General features: G+C 37.8%; 1 protein-coding gene across 1 annotated transcript in view; it reads left to right on the top strand.

Moving 5' to 3' along the window:
* Window positions 1–25,310, top strand: part of DCDC1 (doublecortin domain containing 1) — a 494,261-nt gene that overhangs the window by 193,465 nt on the left and 275,486 nt on the right.

Raw genomic sequence — 25,310 nt, 5'->3', positions numbered from 1 at the left:
CCCCAGTGCTCAGCACATAATAGGCACATAATCAATGTTTATTGACTGACTGACTGAACTTCCCTATACCAAAGAAATCCCAGGTCCCAGCAAGCCCCAATTTTAGAATCTCAGTGGTGGCCCCCATTATCTACAGGATAGAGTCTAAACTCCTTAGCCCATCATTTAAGGAACCCCACCTTCTATCTGTAGAGCCACTGAGTTGCCCAGATCTTGAATATATTTATCCAGTTTGGACTACTAGCCATTCTACAAATGAATACTGTGATTTCCCACCTCTCTGATTTCACTCCTTTTGTTCCCACCACTGGTATTGGTTTTCTTCATGTTTGACAAGGCACATCCCATTAATCCTTCTTAGTTCCTCTCAGATGTCACCTCCTCCATGATTTCTCTTCTCTCAAAAAGAAGTGATGCATCTCTACTCTAAACTCTCATAGTATGTAGTTTCTAATCACTTAGGGCACTGATCTCTTAGAGTCTTGTATTGAAGAGAGGTGCATGCCTTATCTTCTTCTAGGTCATTTGGTTCAAGGGCAAGGGAACATGTCCTGCCTATTCCAAATAACATGTCAAGAAGCATTTATTAAGTGCTTAATATGTACCAGACAAAGCGCCAAATGCTGGGAATACAAATAAAGGCAAAAAGAAAGGCACTCTTTGCCCTGAAGGAATTTCCATCCTAATTTGGGAAGACAACGCATAGAAGGGAGCTGAAAAGCTGGAGAGAGGAGGGGGAGAGGAGAAGGCTGCTTCTGTCTGAGGGAGTGATGGAAGTGTTCAGAGAGACAGGAGTGGAATACATCTGGAGAACCTTATCAGCTCTTCCCTGTCTTTTGCTCTGTGACATCTCCTATACCAGTCCTCATCTTTCCACCAACAGAGACACCATCCTAATTCAGACCCTCATCACCTCTCCTTCAGATTTTTATAGTACCCTCTTGTTTCCTGGCTTTCATGTTTTCCCCTCCCTGATCTATCCTTCATGAAACTGCCAAAATAATCTCAAAGTGCAGGTCTGACCATGGCATTGTCCTTCTCAAAGTTCTTCCCTGTTCCTTCTAGGATGAAATACAGAGTCCTTAGTTTGATGTTTCTGGTCCTCTCTGGTGTAATGGATCTAATCTTTTTCTTCGGTTCACATTGCTCCTTCTCACCTCCTCTCTGTGCCAACCAAAGCAATTCCACAAACTTGTCCTTCCGTTCCCCACATTTGTACATTTTGGTGAGCACACCCTCCTCATCTCCGCCCTTCAGAATCCTCATGTTCCTTCCAGGTCCCACATTTCTGAAGTTTTTCCAGATCTTCCCCCTCCCCCCTCCAACTGGTATAGTTCCTTTTCTTCTCCAATCACCCTGTTTTCTTACCTTTGTGTGTATCGCCCTCAGCATTACCATCCTCCCCAACAGAATGGATGCTTTTTGAAGACAGGTAATGATTAATTTTTTTTATCTTCACCTCCCCAGCATCCATTAAAATACTTTACACATAGTAGCTACCTAATAAATGTTTATTGAATTGAATCGCCCAGTCAGACCCTCCCTTGGAGTATTGCACTTGGTTTAGTGCCCACCATTTCACAAAGGGCTAGAGAGCAAAAGGCCAGGAATCCATTGCACATAAAGTCTATGAAAGGAAATGGTCATGGAGAAGATATGACTAGGGGAATGTATTTCCCTTTAAGTATTAAAGAACTGGCCCATGGAAGAGGGATTGGATTTATTCTGTTTTAGCCCAGAGGACAGAAGTAAGAGTGATGGTTAGAAGTTTTAAAAAGACAGATTTACATGATGTAAAGGACAGAAAATAACTTCCCAACAGTTAGAGTTAGGCAAAAGCAAAATGAGTTGCTCTAGCAGGTAATGGGGGTTGCTTAATGGAGTTTTCTAGGCAAAGTTTTGATGACCACCTGTTGGTATATTGTAGAAGGACTTTTTAAATAAAAAAATATTATTAATTGTACTGGATGGATTCTGAGACTCCTTCCAACTCTAAAGTTCTGTGAACTATATGTAATTTTCACAATAGGGTTAAAATCCTTTTTTCTAAAAAAAAAATTCTTGATGTGGACCGATCTCAGTATGATTTTGTACAGCTCAGTTACCACTGGAAAAAGGAGCAGGAGTCCTCCTCTGAGGATCCTAAGAACCAGATAACACCATCGACCCTGTGGCTTATCCTAAAAGTATCAGTGGCTTCATAGGTCACTTTTTGGTCATTACCATAAGGATGGAATTCCTTGGCTTCCTGCATGCTCCAGGTTGATTTTGCTACTCACTCCTTTTACCATCTGTTTCCTCTGACCCAGGGTACATTTATAGAACCTTAGTGATTCCTCCCTGTCTTCTACTTTCATAATTATGCAGCATATGTAAAGCAAGTGCAGACTTTAATGATATTCCCCACACTCATGAGCTGAGTCATATTGAAATCGAATACTAATTGCTTCTACCACGTAGTTTTGTTTTGTTTGTTTGAGCTGAATATTCTAAATCAATGAATGCTGACCCATTCCCATTGAGTTTAAGTCCCTGGTTATGAGACAAGGCAATGAGCATACTCTTTTTAGGCAAGAGAATATTGGCAGAACTCTGGCCAAATAGCAACTGTTCCCAGGGTATCCTGTTCTCCTGAAGGATCAACTATTGGGTATTTAGTAATATATCCTTTACTCAGAGGATGCACATGGCCAATTAAGTCCTTCAGTAGCAATGAATGCATTGTTCACATCATAGGGTGAATCCAGAGATTGTCTTTGAATGGAAATACTTAACTCGTAAAATTCATCTCTCTGAAGAGGAAACAATTCGTTAAAATAGGGTACAGGTTCTGGCTGGAGAAAGCAATTTATTATTGATGTGTTCTCACTCCTGGTTTAAGTGGAGAAATAGTCCTTTGTGCCATCCCCAAACTTCACTACCTGAGGCTTTGAATTAAGTTTTAAAGTAGAGCCTACTGTGAATTATCTAATAGAGATTAATCCCAGCTCTTACCTAATTCTCCTAAATAGATTTAATAGGACTGACTTCATTTTGAAATGTGTATTGTTGCTGTTTAGTTGTTTTTCAGTTTTGTCTGATTCTTCATGACCCCATTTGGGGTTTTCTTGGCAAAGATACTGATATATATGTGCTTTGCATGTGATTTGCTTTTTCCTTCTCCAGATCATTTTGCAGATGAGAAAACTGAGGATTAAGTGACTTTCCCAGTCACACAGCTAGTAAGTGTCTGAGGCCAGATTTCAGCTCAGGGACATGAGTCGTCCTGACTCCAGGCCTGGCACTCTATCCCCTGTACCACCCAGCTGTCCTAATAGAAATCATTACTTTACATTATATCAACTCATGAGATGGTTGAACCTGATGGATGCAGAATATTGATATTTTGGTCCTGTAATGGGTGTGCATTCATGGGAAAGGCACATATGGAGGAAAAAACAAAACAAAGTAGTTCCTGCTTTAGGTTTCTGAAACTCCAGCAAAACCTATACTGAACCTCTTCAAATGTCTGTCTTGCTTTTGTGGACAAAGAATTGAAAATAAAGAAGGTCCCACTGTTTTTTATATCACCCATATATGTGTATATATGTGTATGTATCTATATATCCCATATATGTATATATCCCAAATGTGTGTATATAACCTATTTATGTGCACATTGTATGTATATCCCATATATGTGTATGTATATATGTATATATCCCATGTGTGTATACATATTTACCCTATAAATGCATATGTATCCCAATGTGTATATGTATATATCTTATATTTGTATACATACACTTATCCCATATTGTATACATTATACATACATATATATGTGGGATATATGTATATACACAGAAACATTAAGGAAAAATAGAGGCATGCTAAAATTTAAATAATTTTGCAAAATCCTTATATTTCAAGCTTTTCCTTCCTCTTATTTCAGATTCCTTCAGCTGTTCAGATGGAGACATTTTGCATTTCTTAAATGCATAGGATAATTGAGCAAACCTTTCAGTTCGTCCCATTTCATGCAATAATTAGGAAAATTGTTCAACATTAGTCCAGACAATATTTTGCATAATCAGTCTTTGGGGAGGGGTATGGGGGGGGGCATAAGGATACCAGCCTTTGCAATCCAAGCAGTTCACTGACAGCAATCTTAGCATGATTAACCCGTAGCATTTCCAGCTCTGGGTAAAACTTTAAACCTATGGAAAGGCTCTGGATTTGTTACAATGTTTGCAGTTCACTGAATGTTTTTTCTATGCATACATATTTCAAGTGGGCCCTATGGTTATAACTATAGCAAGTGACACGTTATGGACCCTAAATTGTTGCAGTGCAGAATATGCACAGAAAGAAGACCAAGGAAGATACCAAGGTCGGTTTTATCTAGCACTGAACTGTAAAATGCCAGCCTCGTTGTACAGAAGATCTCTGGATCTGAGCAGGGCTCATTGCCTGCTAAGTTAAGGATAGTGTTTCACTTTCAGCAACTGTTAATATCCGGGGCTACCCAGGCATAATGACCCTAACATTTGTGACACATTGTTGCATTTTCTGGTTCTTTTAACTTATTTAAACCTTTCCCCCTTGGTAGCCCCCTCCTCCCGCCCACCATTCACTAGAAGGCTCTTGAGTAGAGCTATCAGCAGTGCTCTTTCACTGATGGTTGGCTAATCAGAGTCCAGGCTGTGGATGGCCACTTTCTAGAAGATGCTACCTCAGTCCTGCAGCAAGGACAATGCTCACAATTCCTTTATCTCAACAGTGTTTATTTTATGCTCATAAAGAGTTTAACTGTGATGTTAATTTAACTAGACAGCATCAGTTAGGAGAACAAAGAAATGTTTTAATAATACAGATTTTTTCATTCTAAGATAAGCATTCAAAATTTATTCCATATAATAAGGTAAAATGACTAAAATATTTGAAACGAAATTTTGGCCTTTCACTCTCAATATTCACAAATTTCTTCTCTCTGTAGTAAGTAGAACTAATTCTAATGATTTCTATTTTATTTGTCAGTTTAAAATATTTCCAGTTGTGTTTATTCACATCCTTTTCTCTTTCAGCTTAATAGGGAAAATGGAAATATAAAAGACAAAATAGTGGAGTCAAATGATCAGAGGCAGGAATGGACTTAAGAGGTCATCTGGCCTGTCTTTGAGACATAAGTGAAGATACCAAATGAATTAGAAGTTTTTTTTTAGCCACCAAAAAGAATTGTAGCATTGTAGCAGGTCTCCTCAACACTGTACCAACATAGCTTCCCCAAAACAAGAAGTATGGAGCTTAGCGTAGAATTTACTGGTCCCTGAGCATATCTGTAAAATGGCAAAACCTTTTCCTTTTATAGGGTATAGGACTTGCTCTTTGTCTGGATTTTCCTTCTAGTGTTTTTTCTAATATTAAAAATAGCTGTTATTTAAATAGTGCTTTGTGGCTTAAATGTGCTTTACAGAACGATTCTCTAATTCTACAGATGAAAAAAAATTACAGATGAAAAAGGCGAGGCTGAGAGAAGCTATTCATACAGTAATTGGCAGAGCTGGGGCTATTAAGTTAGATCTCCTGCCCCTAAGTCTATTTTTTCTTTCTACTATATTGTGTGAAAAGTACTACCGTGTCCAAGAGTCACACCGCATTTCCCGATTTCCTAAAATGTGCAGCTCCTCAAAATCCTCAAAATGTGAGTGTTTATCTGTTTCTGACCTGCTGTTGATCCATTGGCAGTCCCCCAAGAAGGGACCTATGGGGAGAGTTCTATTTGTGAGGATCATGAAGATATTCCCTGACTCCAAAGGGATTCTATCACTCTTGCATTACACCTTATCCAACCTATTGATGATTGATATATTCAAAGGTACCTGGGGTCCATTGACTCCAGCTCCCTTTTTCCATCTAAGTTTAAAACTGCACTGTTGTGGGTCTTCTAGGGTGGAGGGAAGAGAGTAGAGCTATTACCACTGTCTGAATCAAGCCACTCTTCTGGGAAGCAGGCATGCATATACCTTCATTCCCTTGTTCCAACCAAAGAGAGGCACCCACTGGGTGGCAGTGAAGTGGGCATAGCTGCCTTCTTATTGTCTTCTTTTGTGTAACTCTCTCCATGGAATTTGTAGAATGTTAGATCAACTTATTGACTCACTTGTTTCTTGAAATCCTTAACTTGACTAATAATGTGGCTTTATCACCTTGCCTCATATTGGTGTTATTTCTTTTTAATTTTGAGGAAATTTTATTTAAATTGTTTATTTTAAAAAATAGTTTACTTTTAAAATGTGCAACTTTAAAAAAGCTTTAAATGGCCACTGGAGGTGGAGGGAGAAAACTGTATAGATTGACCAGGCTAGGTAGGTGGTGCAGTAGATAGAGTACTGGGCCTAGAGTCAGATAGACTTGAGTTCAATTCTGCCCTCAGATTCTTCTGAGCTGTACGACCCTAGGCAAGACACTTAGAAAGAAGGGGTCAGACCCTCCTCAGCTGGAAAATGGTGATAATATTAGCACTTGCCTCCCAGGGTTGTTGTGAGGGCCAAATGAGATAGTGTTTGTAAAACGTGCTTAGAACAGTGCCTGCTGGCACATAGTGGGCACTTAACTAATGCTTATTCCCTCCCCTTTTGCTTTATTTGGTTGGCTTCATGGCTTGGGTTAAAGCAAAGACTTGGGTCTGGGGATTCACAAGAAATTGGTTCTGGGGAATTTGGACTAGAGAAGCTAGTCCAAAGTGGAGCTTTGTTATTATGCTATATGGCAAGATCCCCTCCCCCCTCCCCCCTTAGCAAATACATACGCTGTCTGGCATTGTAAACAGACAGAAGTTTTTCCCTACAGATACAAGAAACTTACCCAGGTTAAGGAGGAGAGAGTCCTGATAGAGGAAATACACATTTAAAATTGGGATTCAGACTGGAACATTTTATGCCATATGGTGGGTTTAGTGGAGAACAGGTAATGGATGCCAGATGTGGGAGGGGGCATTACTAATCAGAATTAGATGTGGGGGGAGAAATTCTTGTGGTTACTTATCCATAACAGTTGAGGTCAGGGGAGTTTCTTTATCAGGCCCAGAAACTGGGTAAGGATTTGAGTTGGTCTGAAACAGCAGAAAGGAGTGGCTCATAGGCCACTTTAGTATGTCAGGAGTTTTATCAGATCAGAAGCTTCAAATATTAACTGCTTGATGAAAGGTCCAAACAGTGGACCTTTTAGGAAGTTAGAAACATACGAACAGTGGAAAAGTACAAAAGTATTTGTCATTGCCCATGTGCTTTATAGTTATTAGGGCTACTTAGCCTAAGTGGCTCTATATTGGAGTCTTATCATTATAATTATAAAATAAAACAATATAAAATCACAATTACTAAACCTTCCCTCAAGAGACAATAAGAAGGCTAGCACATGTCCCAGATAGGTAGAAGTAGGGTGTGGCAGAGTAGGACAATATACAGAGAAAATATAATCATGTGACAAATCCAGGAGCCACATGGGTGAAGAAAGAAGGAGAGATTTTGAACAAAGAAGGATGGAAGAGAAATGCCATTATCATTGAGCATCCTACAGGACTACCTGAACACAGAGAGAAACCAGATAAGGCATTTGTATCACAAGCCTGGCATGGAATCATGATATAGCAGTGATGGGGGACCTCAATTATCTGGACATCTGTTGGAACTCACTCTTTGCCAAAAGCAATAGCTAATAATTTCTTGGCTTGCTTTAATGACAATTTCAGCCTTTAAAATGTGGATGAAGCAATGAAGAGAGTTGCTATTCGAAGCCTATTTCTGACCCACAAGGAGGATTTGACTGCTGAATTAGAAATGATGGGAACCTCAAGTTCCCCCTTCAATCTTAGAATTTGTCAGAAAGTCAGTCAACATTGATTAAACACATTATTAGACACTGTGGTACATGCTAGAGATTTGAAGATATGCAAAAGCATAGCTCCTGCCCTCAAGGAGCTCACACTCTATTTGAGGAGATGGCATGCAAACAACTATGCGCATATAAGGCATGTACAGGATAAATGGGACATAACCTTAGAGGGAAGGGGAAGGGGTAAAGCTTCTTCTGGAAGGCATGATTTGAGCTGCATCCAGAAAGAAGTACAAGAGTATTTCAGCCATGAGGGACAGACAAAGAAAAGGAACAGAATTGTATCACCAGACTGAAAGGAAAGGTAGGAAGGAGTGAGGTAGTAAAAAAAATCTAAAAGTCAAACTGACAATTTTATATTTGATCCAGAATATAGTAGAGTGCCATTTGAATTTAATGAATGGTGCAGGTGATGTGGTCAGCTACGTACTTTAGGAAGAACTCTTTGATTGTGATGGAATACTATTGTCCTATAAGAAAAGACAAGGGGGCAGCTAAGTGGCACAGCGAGTAGAGCACCGGCCCTGGAGTCAGGAGGACCTGAGGTCAAATCTGGCCTCAGACACCTGACACACTTACTAGCTGTGTGACCTTGGGCAAGTCACTTAACCCCAATTGCCCTGCCTTCCCCTCTCCAAAATAAAAACCCAAACAGAAAAGACAAGGGAGATGGTTTCAGAAGACTGGGAAGATTTGTATGAACTGATGCAAAGGGAAATGGCAGAACTAGAACATTGTACACAGTAACTGCAACATTGTAACAATGATCAATTGTAATGCAGTGATCTAAGACATGTCCGAAAGATTCATAATGAAAAATTCTATCCACCTTCAGAGAGAGAAAGCTGATGAAATCGGATTGAAGTGTAATTTTTTCACTTTCTTTGTTTTTCTTGGTTTTGTTTTACAACACTGCCAGTAAGGAAATGTTTTGCATTGTTTCACATGTATAATTGATATTATATTGCTGCCTATTGAGTTGAGGAGGGGCTGGGAAGAGGGAGAGAATTTAGAACTCAAAATTTAAAAAAAAAGAATGCTGAAAATAATAAATTTATTTTTTAAGCAAAAAAGATCATTTTGACAATTAAATGGAGAATGGACTAGAGTGAGGAGAGAATTGAGGGAGGGAGACCAACAAGAAGCTACTGCAATAGGCTGTATGACTGTATAAAATGCAAATATTAAAGCATGGCACAGTGCCATCAGAGCAGGGTAATAAGTGCTAAAGAATGAGCTAGGATGGCAAGAAAAGGTAAGGTTGTCACCAGCAAAAAAGGACTTTTACAAAAGCAATTTTTGAAGGATCAAAGAGGCGTTGATAGGATCCTTGCTCAAAGTAGAGGGGATGATCATTGATATTGGAGAGAAGGCAGGTATGCTCAGCTCAAATTTTGCTGTTTAGCACAGAGGCTGGCACATAGTAGGCACTTAACACTTAGTTGGTTTGTTGACTCTTTTCCTCTGCCAAAAAGAATGATCTTTTAACTGTAAAGGACAAAATAAACATAATTAATGAGGAATTGATACCAAAGAAAAGTAGGGAGATAATAAGAGAAGCCCTAGCTGTCCTTAAAGAGTTCCAGTCACCAAACCCAGATGGACAATACAATTGGATTCTGAAAATATTTGAAACCGTGATGGTCGAGGCACTGTCAAAACCTTGAAACATTATAGAGAGTTGGAGAAGTACTACAGGACTGGAGAAGAGAAAATTTTGCCCATTTCACCAAAAAACGGAAGGAGGGGAAGGAAGAGAATTAATTCTGAAAATAATAATCCAATTGGTTTTAATTCCTGGCAAAATTCTAGAATCTACTAGTAAAAGGATGAGTTGTGAAAATATAGAATAGGAAGTGGTTGTCACACAAGTCAACAGGCTTTCATCAAGACCAGATGATAGCAAAGTACTTTTATTTCCTATTTTGACAGGGTTGCTAGGCTGAGAGATCAAAAGAATGGTATAGATACAGTGCTCTTAGATTTAAGAAAACATTTGACCAAGTCTCATGTTATTCATGTGGGAAATGGGATAATATGTGAGTGAATTACATGAAAATACAATTGAATGAATTTGGAACTGGTTGACTGTACAGACACAAAAGACTTGATATTGAGGGTTCAGTGTCAACTTGTGAGGGGATCTCACAAGTGTTCCAAAGAATTCTTTCTTGGTCGTGTGCTATTCAATATTTTTATTAACAATTTGGACAATGGCATAGCTGGCCTGGTTTTCAAATTTTCCAGTGATATGAAATTGGAAAGGAGAGCACCCACAGAATCAAGATTCAAAGAAATGTTGAGAGTGTAGAATATTGCTCTGATTTAAAGAAGGTGACATTTAGCTAGGGTGAATGTAAATTCTTCCACTTGGTTCAGAAAGCCAACTACATTTTATAAGGGGAAGAGAATTGTGTCTAAATAGCAATTCACCTAAAAGTATTCTGGGGGTTTGAGTGAACAGAAAACTCAATATGGGTCATCAGTGTAACATGGCAGCCAAAAAGCTAACATGATCATAAGTTTAAGAGAATCATAATGTCCAGTTCAATTTAGTTCACAAGCATTTGAGAGTCTGCTGTGTGCCAAGCTCTATGCCATTTACCTGGGGGATACAAAGACAAAATGAAACAGTCTCTGTCTTCAAGGAAATGGGTGGAGAGGGGAGAACAATACTTACCTAGATAAGTACATATATGATATATACAGACTAAATACAATTTTTTTTAGTAGAAAGACAGAACTAACAACTGGAAGGGATGGGGGCTGTGTTTGTTAGAAAAGGCTCCCTGGGGGACCTGGCATATGAGCTGTGCTTTGAAGGTAGCTAGGGATTCTAAGAGGCAGAGGAGGACAGAGATCATTTCAAGCCTAGGGGACAGTCTCTGCAAAGACATAAAGGTGGGAGATCAAATGTTTTATACATGGTACAGCAAGTTTAGTTTGGCTGAAATGTTAAGCACATGAAGGGCAGTAATATGTATTCATCCCAGAAAGATAGGTGGAGTTGTGATGAGCTTTCAATGTCAGAAAACTGCATTTTATCCTAAAGGCAGGAGGGAGCTACACAACTTCAAGAGAGCCTCATTGCCAGACCTTTAGGTCCTGGCAATATTCCTGATATTTAGGAATATCAATTTGACAGATGTGTGGAGGATGGATTAGAGAGGGGTAGAAATTAGAAGCAGGAGACTAATTAGGTGGTTAATGCAATAATTCAGGTCAGTGGTGATGGAGGGCTAAGCAAGGATAGTGGCTGTGTGGGTGGAGACAAGGGGACACATGGGAGAGATGTCATAGATGTAGGATTGACAGACCTTGGCAACTGACTGGGTATGGGGGGTGGAATAAAGGAGAGATTAATTGAGTGTGACTCTGAGGTCGAGAACCTGAGTGCTTGGAAGAATGGTAGTATCCTTGGCAGAAATGGGAAAGTTAGGAAAAGGGTTGAATTTGAGGGAGGAAAAAGTTTTATTTTAGACATGTTGAGTTTGAGATGCCATAGGGTATCCATGTGGAGAAGTCTTGGATGATGGTCATGCTAGACCATGTCTGAAATATTTTCTTCCAGCTTTTGGTGGTATATTATAGTAAAGACACTGTGGATAGGAAGATAATGACTGTAGAAAAGACAGAGCTGTAAGATATATGAAGGTAAAGTCATCATGATAGTAACAATAAACTTTAATGTTTGTCTGATACTTTGATTTGCAAAGCACTCTCCATACATTATCTCACTTCATCCTCACAACAACATGGAGAGATGAATGGCATTATTCCCATTTTGCATGAGAGGAGAGAGACTTAGAAGGATTAAGTGACTTGTCCAGGTTTACACAGCTGGTGAGGGTCTGATGTTGGATTTGAATCCTGCTTATCTTGACACCAAACCTCCTTCTTTGTCTGCCATGACATGCTAAATGGATGACAGAGATCATTAAATTCTATCTTCTTATTTTCCAGTGAAGAAACTGAGACTCAAAGAGAGAAAGTAACTTGCCCAAGATTTCCCAACCAGTTTATCAGAGATCAAAGTAGAAAAGAAGTATGAGGAGATTCTGAAAATAAGACTCCACTCAGGGCCATATAAGAAATCCTGAGACATTATGACAGTAAACTGATGTTTACTGAATGAAGGAATGGAATGTTTAACTTCTGGGGAGGTAACATTCTGATCCCCCCTTGCCCCTTGATTATATCTCTTTCCCTTTAAAAAATTAGACAAAAGGTAATTAAAGTTTGAAAAGTGAAAACTGAAATGAACATAATTTGTGCTGCTTAAAAATTCCATTTCTCCTTGAGCAAACATAGCCCCATCATTAAATGACAAAGAAGTTGGAAGTCCTAGGTGGATGTGCTTTGGCAGTCAACAGTGGCACGTTAGTGCTGAAGTTCTGTCCATTATTGCAGATCAGTGCTTGCAGTTTGAGTATCTTGAAGAATTATTGACAAAATAATTCATGCAACAGGAGAAATTACCTGCACCCAATCAATCACATTTAGAATCCTATCTATCTCTTCCGTTAAACTTTATCACAGTCTAACACATTTCCATAAATGTCATTGCACCAGGCACCGTAAAATAAAGGGACCCGGAGTTTGTCCAGGTGGTTGATTGATAGCCTTCAAAATCAGAATTACTTTTTTTTCAAATAGCAACCGAAACCCATGCCTCCCAATTTTCCCCACTCTCTATTTACCCTGGATTCATTCCTGATGGAAAATATTTGGTACTCTCATCAAGGAACTTTTATGCCTTATGTATATTTTGATACTTTAAAAGATCTGAAAATTCATCATTGAGTGCTGGGCCCTGAAGATAAAAAAATAGAAAAGAAATAATTCCTACCTCCAAGAAGCTTGCATTCCAGTAGTGTGAAGAGGATGTAACATGAATACAGTAAGAACTTTTGATATTTAGGTCACCTATTATACTTTGATACAAATCCTTTGAATTCAAAAATCTCCAGCTGATAATAGCTGAACAACATGGCAATCTATATTTTGGTACTTGACTGTGAAAACAACTTCCCCTAAGGTCCTCCTCCAAAACCTCATTATGGCATAGAAATAACTCTGGTTATGACAGCAGGATGCAAACTCTAACAGGTCTACTGAATTAGAATGCAGTCTCATGACAAGCTATATGCAACCCTGTGATTATAGCAAGGGCTACTGGGAAGTATAGCTTTTTCTTTTTTTTTTTAACTACTTGGAGGGAGAAGCTGAAGGATTGTGAGAAGGGATATGGAAAAGCCCAACAGCATTAGAGATGCCCAGAGAGGAGAGGGGTTCATAGACAGGGAGAGGTGTGATGTTTCATCAGGGGGAGCTGACTGCAACTGAAAGGGGTGGACACCCAAAAATGAGTATAATCAGGAATTGTAGAGTCTTCTTTGACTCACTGTTCCACTTAAGGGGTTAATTACCTGTCTTAGACAGAACTTAGTATTTGCTTAAATATGTCGGTCCTACCACTTCTGGGACCACTTCTTTTGTGGAAGAGCATAATAGAATGGATTATGAAGTAGAATCCAACAATATGCTGTTTGCAAGGTATATGGGAGATAAAGATCAGCAGAGTTCAAATGAGGGAATTAGTACAGACTATATTAACCCTTAGATGAACTTTTTGAAAAGCAGGGATGGGATTCATATTCTTATACAAAGCAACAGGAAGAAAAAAAAACCTGGTTAAAAGAGATAAGCAGGGAATACTATTACCCTTAAAAGAAACATAGTTAATGGAATAATAATGATAATACTTGTATAGTCACTGAATGGCGTAGTTTCTAAGTACTTAAAAGAAGAGCTAATCCTAGCATGGGGAGAAACAGATGTCAAACTACAATAGTTAGAGACTTCAACATATTCCTTTCAGACCAAGGTAAACATAATAAAAAGATACAAAAAAGGAAGTTAGGGTCTTGGATATAAAAATCAGATATGATAGATGTCTGGTGATTACTGAATAGGAATTTAAAAGGAGTATACCTACTTCTTAGTTTTGCATGTCTCCTTTACAAAATTTTGCCTTGTGCTAGGCCATAAAAGTTCATAAACAAAGGCAGAAAATTCAAAATGTTAACTGAAAACAATGCAATAAAAGTCAGACTTGTATATTTAAAGAAAGCATTAAAACTTAAATTGACTCTAAATCACATAATTCTTAATCATATATCATTCAAAGAACAAATCATAAAATATTATTACATCAAAGCAAGTGAAACCAAGGAGATAATGTGTCAAAATTTGGAGGTTGTGGTCAAAGTAGTCCTCATAGAAAATTTTGAATCTTTGATACTTTCATCACCAAAAGAGGGAATGTACATGTCAATGTGTTTCTATGCTATTTAAAAATATGAAAGTAACAGAAAAGCAATCAAACACAAATAAGAAGTCATAAAAACTCAAAGAAGAAATAAAGTTTTAAAAATTAATCAAGAAATATAATTAGGGATTATTTTAATCTAGGAAAATAGACAATTAGCTAATTTGATTTTTTAAAGAGTTAAAACCAACTTACAGTAACAGTCAAAAATGAAAATCTTCATAATAGATGACAAAGACAGTTACTAGAAATTTTGCCCAATTGGGTACCCACAGAACAAGAAACAGAGAATTTAAATTATCCAATTTCAGTAAAAGAGATTGAACAAACCATAAATGAGTTGCCAAAGAGGAAAAAAGCCCAGAACTAGAAGGATTTTAACATGAATTCTATGTAATATTGAAAAAACAATTAATTCCAACATTGCCGTTTTTTTTTTTGCAAAAATAGAGAAAGAATGGATTCTACCAAACTTCTTTTATGAGACAAATGTTATCCTGATACTTAAACCAGGGAAAGCTAAAACAAAAACAAAACAAAACATACAAAAACAAAGAAAACAAAGCATTGTACCAGACATTGGGAATACTAAGTCAATATGTCAATTGAACATTTATTCGGCCCCTATCATGTTTTGTGTAGTATATATTCAGTCTTCCTTTGCCTACTTCATAAAAGAAGTGTGGTTCATTATATGCCCACTCCACCCTTCTCCATATTGGTATACTCTTACCCTGGCATGCTCCAATTATGAAAATTAGTATATTTCTCTACATTCTTCTTCATTTCTTTCTTATTGTGTTCTTTTTCACTTCCTTTTCTCTCTCAAAACACACAAAACAGATAAACAACCAACCTCTCCAGGCCCTGCACTTGTTTTCCTTTACTTTCTTTGTTGAAGTCAGTAGGATTCTGGAGGGACACATGTCTTTACTTCCTGTAATAATATAAGTATTTTATCATCATTCTACCCCTCCCATTTGTTCAAATGTACTTATCTTCATAAATTTCTTCTGCCTCCTGTATTTGTAATTCAAAGATTCAACTGAGCTCTGGTCTTTTCATCATGAATGTATGGAAGTCCTACATTTTTATCAAATGTACATTTTTCCCCCTGTAGGGTTATGTTTTTGAAATTTAGAAGAATAAGTTGTTCTTTGTTGTAGGCAGTTTTATTTTACCTTTTAAATATTGTATTTTATGATTTTCTTTCCTTTGAAATGTCTGCAGAATAGTTTTGTGTGATCTTGACTCTGGTTCCTTTGCACTTTATTTTTTTCCAGCTGCTCACAGTGTTTTTTTTTGGCCTAGAAGTTAGGAATTGTTGAGTGTTTTCAATTTAGGAATTCTCTCTGGAAGTGACTGGTGGATTATATTTTTATTTTGCCCTATGGTTCTAATATTATTGGCCAGTTTTCTTTTAGATTTTCTTGAAATATAGTATCCAAGTTTTCTGTTTCATTTTGTTACTCAGAGAGTTCATTGATAATTAAATTATGTCTCCTTAACCTGCTGTTTAGGTCAGTTGTTTTAAATAGATACTTCATATATTTTCTGAAGTTTTAGTCTTTTGACTTTGTTCTGATATTTCATGTTGTGTCGTAGTTATTGATTGCTGCTGCCTCCATTTGGTTTCTACTGTTTGGGTAAGGTTTTCCATCTACTGTTCTTACCTCTTCATTCTCCTCGTAATTCTTCCCTTAAGAGTTCTAATTTCCACTTTAAACACTCCCCCACCCAATTCTTCTAGTCATTCTTGGGATCTTTTTGGCCAATCTGTTTTTTTTTCCCAGAATATACTTGTATTTGGTGTGGAGGTATATTCTTTTTCTGCCTCTCTTATTATTCCCTAGATTTCTTTTCACCCATAGTATTTCTTCACTGTATTTGGAGTTTTCTTACATCTCCAGCCTGAGTTCTTAGGCTGGAATCCCTATATGAGGGCCAGGATCCACCCCCTCCCATACTCTTGGATTGAGTGGGCACATCCTATTGGTTTGTATCTCAGTAGTTTAGATGTGACTGCTACCACAGTTCCAGGTGGGCTGGCTGGGATCAGGACTATCCTTTGCTGGTCTTGGTCCCTATCTCTGTTTTCTTCTCCTTGGAAGTTGGCCTCATCACCTTTTATAGTCATGATGTGTCCCAAACAAATGTGGAGATCATGTGGTTTCATTGCCTCTCTTGTCCCCATCCTGCCTTCCCCTTTATGCAGGATGTCTGGCTATTGTACTATCTTTGTCTCCTGTTATGATCTCTAGCTTCAACAGAAGCTCTGACTTCAGATCTCTTAGCATGCCTTGGAATGTGAGTGCAGTCACCAGCCCTTTCTGACAGTGACCAATGGGGGATGGCCCTGTCTCTAGCTATGGCTCTGACAGGTCAAGCTCTGAATTTTGATCTTGTTAACTGTAGTTTGGGTTGGATTCCAACACCATTGACAACCCCTGGTCCTTGTTCTAACCCCCAGGCTTCTGACCATCTTATTGTGTGGTCTAAAATTGGTTACAGGATGTTTCCCTCTAGTCTTATTGATCATTATCCCATCTGTTGCCCCTTTAGGTCTTTGCTGGGCGGGGGGTTGTCAGGAGAAATATATTTGTCTAGGATTATTCATATTTCCATCTTAACTAGACTTCAGTTGTGTAATACTTTTGCACAATATGCCTACAAAATAAATATTTATTAGATCAAATTGATTTTTAAAAATATGTTATTGAACCATTTTTATTGTTTTTCTACTTAGATGCTAAGGCAGGGAATGAAGGTGGATTTTCATAGAATGAAAAAATTTTAAAAATTGCCATGTTTAAAAAGCACCATTTAGATGGTATACTCCTCAAGATTAAGGTCCATGTGTATGACTGCTTTTGTTTTCTTTCCTATACAGTGTCCTACATATAGTAGATATTCAATGAATTATACACACTTGTTTGCATGTTCCTTCTCCCCTTTGATTGTGAGCTTCTTGAGGGCAGTGACCATATTTTTGCCTTTCTTTTTATTTTCAGCACTTAGCAGTATATCTGGCACATAGTAGGTGATTAATAAATGTTTATTGATTAACTTACGGCTTGCAAGAGAATTGAGCAATGATATTTGATACCAGTAAAGCCTTTTTTTGGGGGAAAATGATGATGATTTGTCTGCTGGTTGCTTTTATCTTGATTTATTTTATCCCAAGTGTAAAATGCATTTGAATTTTGACAATAAAAATGATCTGAACTCTGGCTGAAAACCTCACTGTTTTCTCATGAGCAATATCCAATATTTTCTGCTCCTGTGCCCTCCCATCAGTTTGATTTAGGGATTCATTGTCAAACAGGAACTCTGATTGTGTTTCACAGTATGATGAGCAAAAAGAATAGTCCTCTTTTTCTCCTGTATTGCTGTTTACGAAAACAACTCGGATCAACCACCAAGAATTGCTTGAGACTCAGTCATCTAATTAGCCTTTCCTATTAAAGTTACATTATGAAATGGCTAAAACCATCCAAATTAAAGGCAAAATCCCTTTTTAAATAGAGGACAACATAATAAAGAGATGAGCTCAGTAGACACAAGATCCAGTAAGGTTTTAGAGGAAAGATCAGAGAAAACTTCAATGAGGAAGTGGCATTTGAGCAGGGTGACTCAAAGAATAGTATTAACAGAAACCAGGCATTCAGATTCAGTTCTTGCAGCACATTTTAGAAGGGTCACTGAAAAATTGAGCACATCCAGAAGAAAGCAATGATGCAGATATGCTATGCTATATGCGGATTACAGGAATGTGATGGGGAGGTTTAATCCCAGTAAGAGAGGTCTTTGGTGGGTATAGGAATATGAAGAGCTATCATGTACACAATGGATTAGACTTTTTCTGCTTGACCTCAACAGGCAGAACCAGGACTAGTGGGTGGAGGTTACAGGTAGGTAGATTTTGGGACACCATAAAGAAAAATCTTCTGACACTTAGAACTGTAAAAAATGGGGTTTTGAATCTTGGATACTTTCATCATCAAAGTAGGGAATGTACCTATCAATGAGTATCAATGCCATTTAAAAAATATGAGAGTAACAAAAGTAATTAAAACAAAAAAGAAATCATAAGAACTCAAGAAATAAAATGTAAAACATTAATAAAGAATTGGCTACGTTGGAAGAGAGAGAATTTGCATTCATTGGAGATATTCAGGTAGTGCTTGTGTGACTGCTTGTCAGGACATTCTACGCGGGAATCCATGTTTTGTGCCAGAGTTGACAAGATGAGTTTCTTTTAGCTCTAAAATGTTATGATCCTAGAAGAATGAGCATTTGGTTTTAGACATTACATGAGTTTAGTTTTAGGTATTTGCTGTTCAAAACCATGGTGTGCATGTGTATACTACTGTTAGTGATGCATTCATCAATTTCCCTCTCCTTTAAGTTCTTTCCTGCTGACCTCAATGCCAGTTTTGAACATCTTCAGGTATAACCTAATGGCCACCCCTACCCTTTTAATCTCATTACTATACCTATTCTTCTACTCTCCAGCCCTTAACACAGGACTTGGCACATAGTAGGTACTTAATAAATACTAGCTGATTTTCTTTTTATGTTGAGCTTTTCTTGGATGTAGAAAATCTAAGATGTCTTACTGGTTATTTCCACTAGCAGTAAAAATAGACAAACAAACAAAAACTAAAACTTAAGATCTGTATGTGTTCAAAGAAAGGCAAAGTGTGTCTACATAGAGGTTTGCATGTGTTCTTCTCAGGGCACGGACCACAATTTTGCCTTTTTTTTAGTATCCCCAATACTTAGTATAGTGCCTAACACACAATAAGCCTTGTTAAATGCTTGTTCCTTGGCCAGGTGATCAGCAGAGATATAGACTGCTTGTAAGAAAAAGAACAGTGAATTTGGAGTCAGAAGAACTGGATTCAAATCCTAACTTTTTCATTTGCTAGCTCTGAGACGATGGGCAAATTGTCACATTTTTTTCCATCAGCGAAGTGATGAGATTGGACTTGATATTATGTTGGGTCCCTTCTAGCTCTAGCTCTGTGAGCCTTTGATCATCTGGGGCTTCAGAATTCCTTTCCAGTGGTATCCTATCTTGTTAAATATAGAAATATCCCCCTGTAGGCAACATCCAGTACATTGTCCTCCTCTTTAAAGGTAGTCATAACTCAGAATTACATTTTATTACAGACCTAAAACCAGTGATTCTCAGAAATGAGTGTTTAAAGTAGAAGCTTGCGTCTATTCCAAGTGATGAACTTTCTGTAAACCATCCATAACTTAGTTTCATCTGTCTATTCTCCCTGCATGCATAAAGTATCTATTGTGTCTAAATTACTGGAGAGTTTTTTCCTACAAAAATTATTTTAATCAGCACCAACACAAAATATTTTCACCATTTCTCTACTTATTTTATTTGTGCTTTATAGCATTGGGCTCTCCATAATGCTATATTTTCCCATAAGGCTTTGTTTGATATTTAAAATAATTCACTTGAACAAAATAGAAGTTTTTCCTATTCATTTATCATTAACCTAGTCAATAATTAATATTTGACAGAGGCCAAAGCTGGCTATCATTTCCATATGGCATGACATGCTTGCTTGATTTATTAAAATTTATTGAAATTTAAAAGGAGACAATGCTTTATTTCATGAAATCTAATGACCACCACTCCTCAACAAATATTTGCAGATAGCGGAATGCAATTATGCCAGAAATCTAAAAGAGCATTGATTATAATATTTATCACATTCGCTTAGAAGTTTTGAGTATATTTAATTTTTAGATTATATTTGTCATTAGAATTTTACAAATTAAGTACTGTTGTTAAATGGACAGTGTTCCAAAACCGTATACATTTGGTTAAGGACAAGAGGAAGAATAATTTAATAATTGCAGTTGATAAGGAAGCTATTATCTGTCTAGATCTTAAGCTTAATCAATATCTTTTTCTGTCTGTCCCTCTATCTCTCTAGTTATCTTTCATCTCTCTAGCTTTCTCATCTATATCTCTTTATCCTCTCTATCATCTATCTATGTGTCTATATGTTGATCTATACCTCATTACTTGTATTTGTGGTCTAATTCAATTTTTCTATATCTAATCTATATTGTTGGAGAAACATCCTGACACAGGGGATAGAGAGTTAGCCTTGGAACAAAGAAGACCTGAATTTGAATCTTGACTCTGACACATGCTGGCTTTGTCACCCTGAGCAAATCACTCACCCTTTCAATGCTCTGGGCAGCAGAGCTTTGAAAAAAAAGACACTAACTTAAATGATAGAGAGAGTTTCCTCATCCAAAGAGTTCCATGTACAAATGGAATGACATATCTATTCCCTGGAAACCCTTTTCCAAAGAGTAAATTGGCCCATTAACCTTTTGATACTTTCCTATGACTGCTGTACTCTGAATTGATATATATATATATATATATGTATAAAATTATAGCTATTTAGACATACATATACATTTGTGTATGTGTATATGCATACACATACCAGATATATGTGCATTGTATACAAATGTACAAATAAATGTATGTGTATATACTTATACCTGTACACATGTGTATATAAAGTATATATGTATATATGAGCATATGATATGTACGCATACGTATATATGTGTATAGATATGTGTATAGTTACCTAAAGACTACTGGGCAGCTTTACTCTGGGACTGCCAAGAATAAATATGGAAAATTTGGATTACTGCACCAACCATGAATACAAGTAAAAAGAGAAAGATTTTTGGAAGTTTTGTTTCTGTTGTTGTTGCTTTTTAGGAGAAGGAGAAAGGGAATAAGCATTTATATAATGCCTACTCTGTGCCAGGCACAGTGCTGGGCACTTTGCAAATATTATCTCACTTATTTAGTTTGATGAAGATCTATTTGGTGCCTTCTAGCACTTTTGTGGCCGGCCATATTGGAATCACTGGAGATTTGAGAGTACTTTCTAAGTTGTTTAGGGGACAGAATTATTTTAAAAGGAGACTTTGCCATCACAGCGAAGGAGCCATGCATGACTCAGACATTTCAGTGATCCAAATGATGAGGAGGAATCAAGAGTTTTTGAAGGTTCATAGAGGTGGGAAACTTCATGTGGCTGTTAGGAAAACTACAGAAATGTTTAAAGGGTTGGGCATTTTGATCTGTGAGAAATATTGAAAGAAACTGATTGAATTTATCCAAAGAAACTATGGTTGATGGACTTCATAATGTTAGTATTCATTTATAAAGGAATAATTGATAGCATGAAAACACAAAATGCAACAAGACAAGGGGTATTTTATGGCAGGACATCCTTATTGTTAAGTGATATACGTTACCAAGAAAAGTAGTGATGACTCCTTGTACAAACATTAAAAATTAGAGAGAGGGGCAGCTAGATGGTACAGTGGATAGAGCATCTGCCCTGGAGTCAGGGGGATCTGAGTTCAAATCTAGTCTCAGATACTTACTAGCTATGTGACAGGTCACTTAACCCATTTGCCCCCAAAGAAAAAGGAGAGAAAATTAGAGAGACAGAGTTGTAAGGGGGGGCAGCTAACTGACTTGGTGGATAGAATGCTGGGTCCGGAAGACCAGAGTTCAAATCTGGTCTCAGACACTTAGTAGTATGATCTTGGGCAAGTCACTTAACTTCTGTTTGCCTTATCCACTGCAGAAGGAAATGGCAACCCACTCCACCAAACCCCATGGACAGTATAGTCCATAGAGTCATGAAGAGTTGGACACAACTGAAAAACCAAATAACAGCAACAAATGTTGTTGAACTGGACTCGTGGTCAGAAAGACCTGGGTTCAGATTCTTCCTTAGCTCAGACGCTAAGTCTTATTAAGTCTGTGCCTCAGTTTCCTCATATGTAAAATGAGGAGGTTAGACTCAAAGGCATAAATGTTTCCTTCCAGTTCTATATCTATGATCCCATGGGGGAAAAGGAATAGATGATAATCTTTTTTCTATTTCATTCATCAAAATTCCTCAGTTCCTTCACTCTCTCAACCAAAGTGATAGCCCTACCCTTCATTAAGGCCAATCCTTGTGCTTACGCCTTTGGTCGCATTCCATCGTGACTCCTCCAGGACCTTGCTCCATCACGAATTGCTTCTGTCTCATGCAGCTTCCATCTCTCCCTCTCTGTTGGCCCTTCCCCATCTTTCTGCTCTCAACCTCAATCCTACAAAAGCTTTCCATTGACCCTGCTAGTGCTCCTGTTCCATCTCTTTCTCTCCCCTTCTTTTCCTCCCTTCTCTCTTGAAAAATAGGCATAAACCCGATTGCCTTCATTTTCTCACAATCCTCTATCTCCTCAACCCTGATTCTCTTACTTCCACCTCTGATATTCTACAACTCTCATCAATGCACTCCCCTATTCAAAAACTGTCAGTGGTCTCCAACTGCTGACCAGACAAAGCACAAAGTCCATAGCCTACCATTCGGGACCTTTGACGTTCTGGTTTAGAGTTACCTTTCCAACCCTATATCATACAATTTCCCAAATACGTGACTTATGCTTCAAGCAAACCAAACTACTCGCAAATACATTTCACATGGTGCTACTTCTCTACCTGCATCCTGACCATTCTGCATTTCTAAAATGCCCTCCTTCATCTTCCTTATTAAAATGTAGTTAGACTGAAGACCTATCTCAAATGTCTCCTCCTTCATGAACCCTCCTCTCTCTAGCAATAAAATCTGGTGCCTTGGGACTCTCAGAGGACTTTGCACTATGCTCATACACTTAGCAAATCCTAATTTTATTTATATTTATTTGGTTAGGATATTATACTAATAAATGCAAGATGATATCCTAATATAAAAATGGCCTTATATTATTAGGCCAATAATAATTATGTTGTTATTGTCTTTTGTTACTAATTCAAATTAGGGCAATTTGAATTATACTTATTTGGGTATTCTCTTTCCTTTAAAATGTAAAGTACTCGAAAGCAGCAAGGCTTCTATCATGTGTACTCTCTCTGGCCAGAACATAGCAGGGGCCCAGGCCAAATGAATGAATCCTCAACTAAATTCCCTCAACTAAACAAATATCAGCTAAAGAGAGAGTGGGGACCATGTCAGTACAGGAAAGAACCATTAGAATTAAGGCTCTATTTATAGTTCCATTATGCAGGATAATCATTTCTTTGCTCAAGACAGACTGTAATCAATGAAAACATATTGACAGAATCTGCTTTGAAAAGCAAGAATGAACATGTGAAATTCAAAACTACCCATGGAGTTCAAACATATTATCATCTACTGACCAGCATTAATGACTATAATGATGATAGAAGACTTTAGTTCAAACACATTGTTATGGTTGACTCTAGCAGTATAACCACAGACTTCATTAATGGATTCCCTAATAGGGCTTTTTTGCTAAATCAGTAGCAGTGTTTAGCAGTAGTGGACATTAGTACTGTGTTCTTTAGCATATAACCTTGTAAATAGTTTAACAAATCATTAGTCCAAAAAACCCCCCAAAAAACCCAGAACCGTGGCTGTCAGCTAGCTGTTCATTGCCTATATCTCTAGTTATCATTACCACCTCCTACTCATCCCACCAATCTGCATTGACTTCCATTGCCCTACTTATCACTGGGCTAGGAACACCAAAGACTCTTGTTGCAAATATATCTTTATTTGGTGGTGGGAGGCGGGGGGGAGGGGCAGAGAAATACAGTATGACTACATAAACCTCACCATGCAGGAGAATGCTTCTGTTTCCATGGTTTTGTTACTTGAATAGTTTATTCTCAGATTTATAAGATCACAGATTTAGAGCAAGAAGAGACCCAAGAGATCACTTTTCAGATGAGGAAACTGAGGCCCAGAGATTTGCCTAAGGTGACTCAGGTGGCAAGTAGTAACACTTGAATTGGAGCCCAGGTCATCTGAGTCCAAATTCAACACTCATTTCATGGTACACTCATTTCATGGTACCATGTGTCTGTTATCACTCTTACATATCATTATTCCTCTCCACTGCAAAGCCTTTTCCGCTCTGATTGATCTCTATGAGTACATATTTTACTGTCCTTTCAGATTCCTTCTCGAGCTTTTCCCAAATCTCAGATTTAACTTGTATGATGTACTGAGCTCTATTTTCCACAAGCCATCAGTAACCGAGTCTTGGAATATTTTCCGCAGGAGCATCCTGGGCAGACCATTTCTCCGACCTGAGCATTTATAATATAGCTTCCTATAATTTTCTGACTCCACTCATTACATAATTTATGTTCCAAACAGGCCCCATTGTTGACATGGTTAACCTGTTACTTCGAGATCTCAGATAGGCATCCTCCACTGGGAATTAAAACTGCTCAATGCTGATATGAAGAATTTTTATTATCTGGTACCTGATTTCTGTCATCATTTCTCTTATGGCTGGTTAGGGGCATCCAGATGTTGAGTGCTGAGCCTGGAGTCAGAGAGACCTGAGTTCAAATCTGGCCTGAGACACTTACTAGTTGTGTGATCCTGGGCAAGTCACTTAACCCTGTTTGCCTCAGTTTCCTCATCTATGTAATGAGCTGAAGAAGGAATTGGCAAACCACTGCAGTATCTCTGGCAAGAAGACCCCCAATGGAGTCCAAAAGATTCAAACATCACTGAGTAACAGGGTTGTTGTGAGGTTCAAATGAGATAATATTTATAAATCACTTAGCACAGTGCCTGACACACAGTAGGTACTTCATAAATGCTTGTTGACTGAATTCCCTCAGTCTTATTTTCAACACTGGCAAAATGGGGAAAGTAATTGAGATTATTTATCTATTAACATTATTGTGAAGAAAGTGTTGTGTGGATCCCAAAATGTAGAAAAACTCCAAATATATTTTCTATTCAGGGTGAACTAGAAAGGAATCTTTGCAATGTCTACAAGAACAGCATATATCCAATATAGTCTAAATATATCAATAAGCATTTCAGATTTGTAGAATAACCATGACCATCAGCACTTGATCCATGGATCGCAACCCTTCTATAAGTTATGGTTTGAGAGAGCTGCTGCAACATGGAGAAATCAAGTGACCTGACCATAGTCACATAGTGAATAAATACCAAAGGTCGTATTTTCACTCAGATCTTCCTGACTTCAA

This window comes from Trichosurus vulpecula, chromosome 6 (genome assembly GCF_011100635.1).
Source record: "Trichosurus vulpecula isolate mTriVul1 chromosome 6, mTriVul1.pri, whole genome shotgun sequence".
Taxonomy (NCBI): domain Eukaryota; kingdom Metazoa; phylum Chordata; class Mammalia; order Diprotodontia; family Phalangeridae; genus Trichosurus; species Trichosurus vulpecula.
This window is presented reverse-complemented; position numbering and strand designations above follow the sequence as displayed.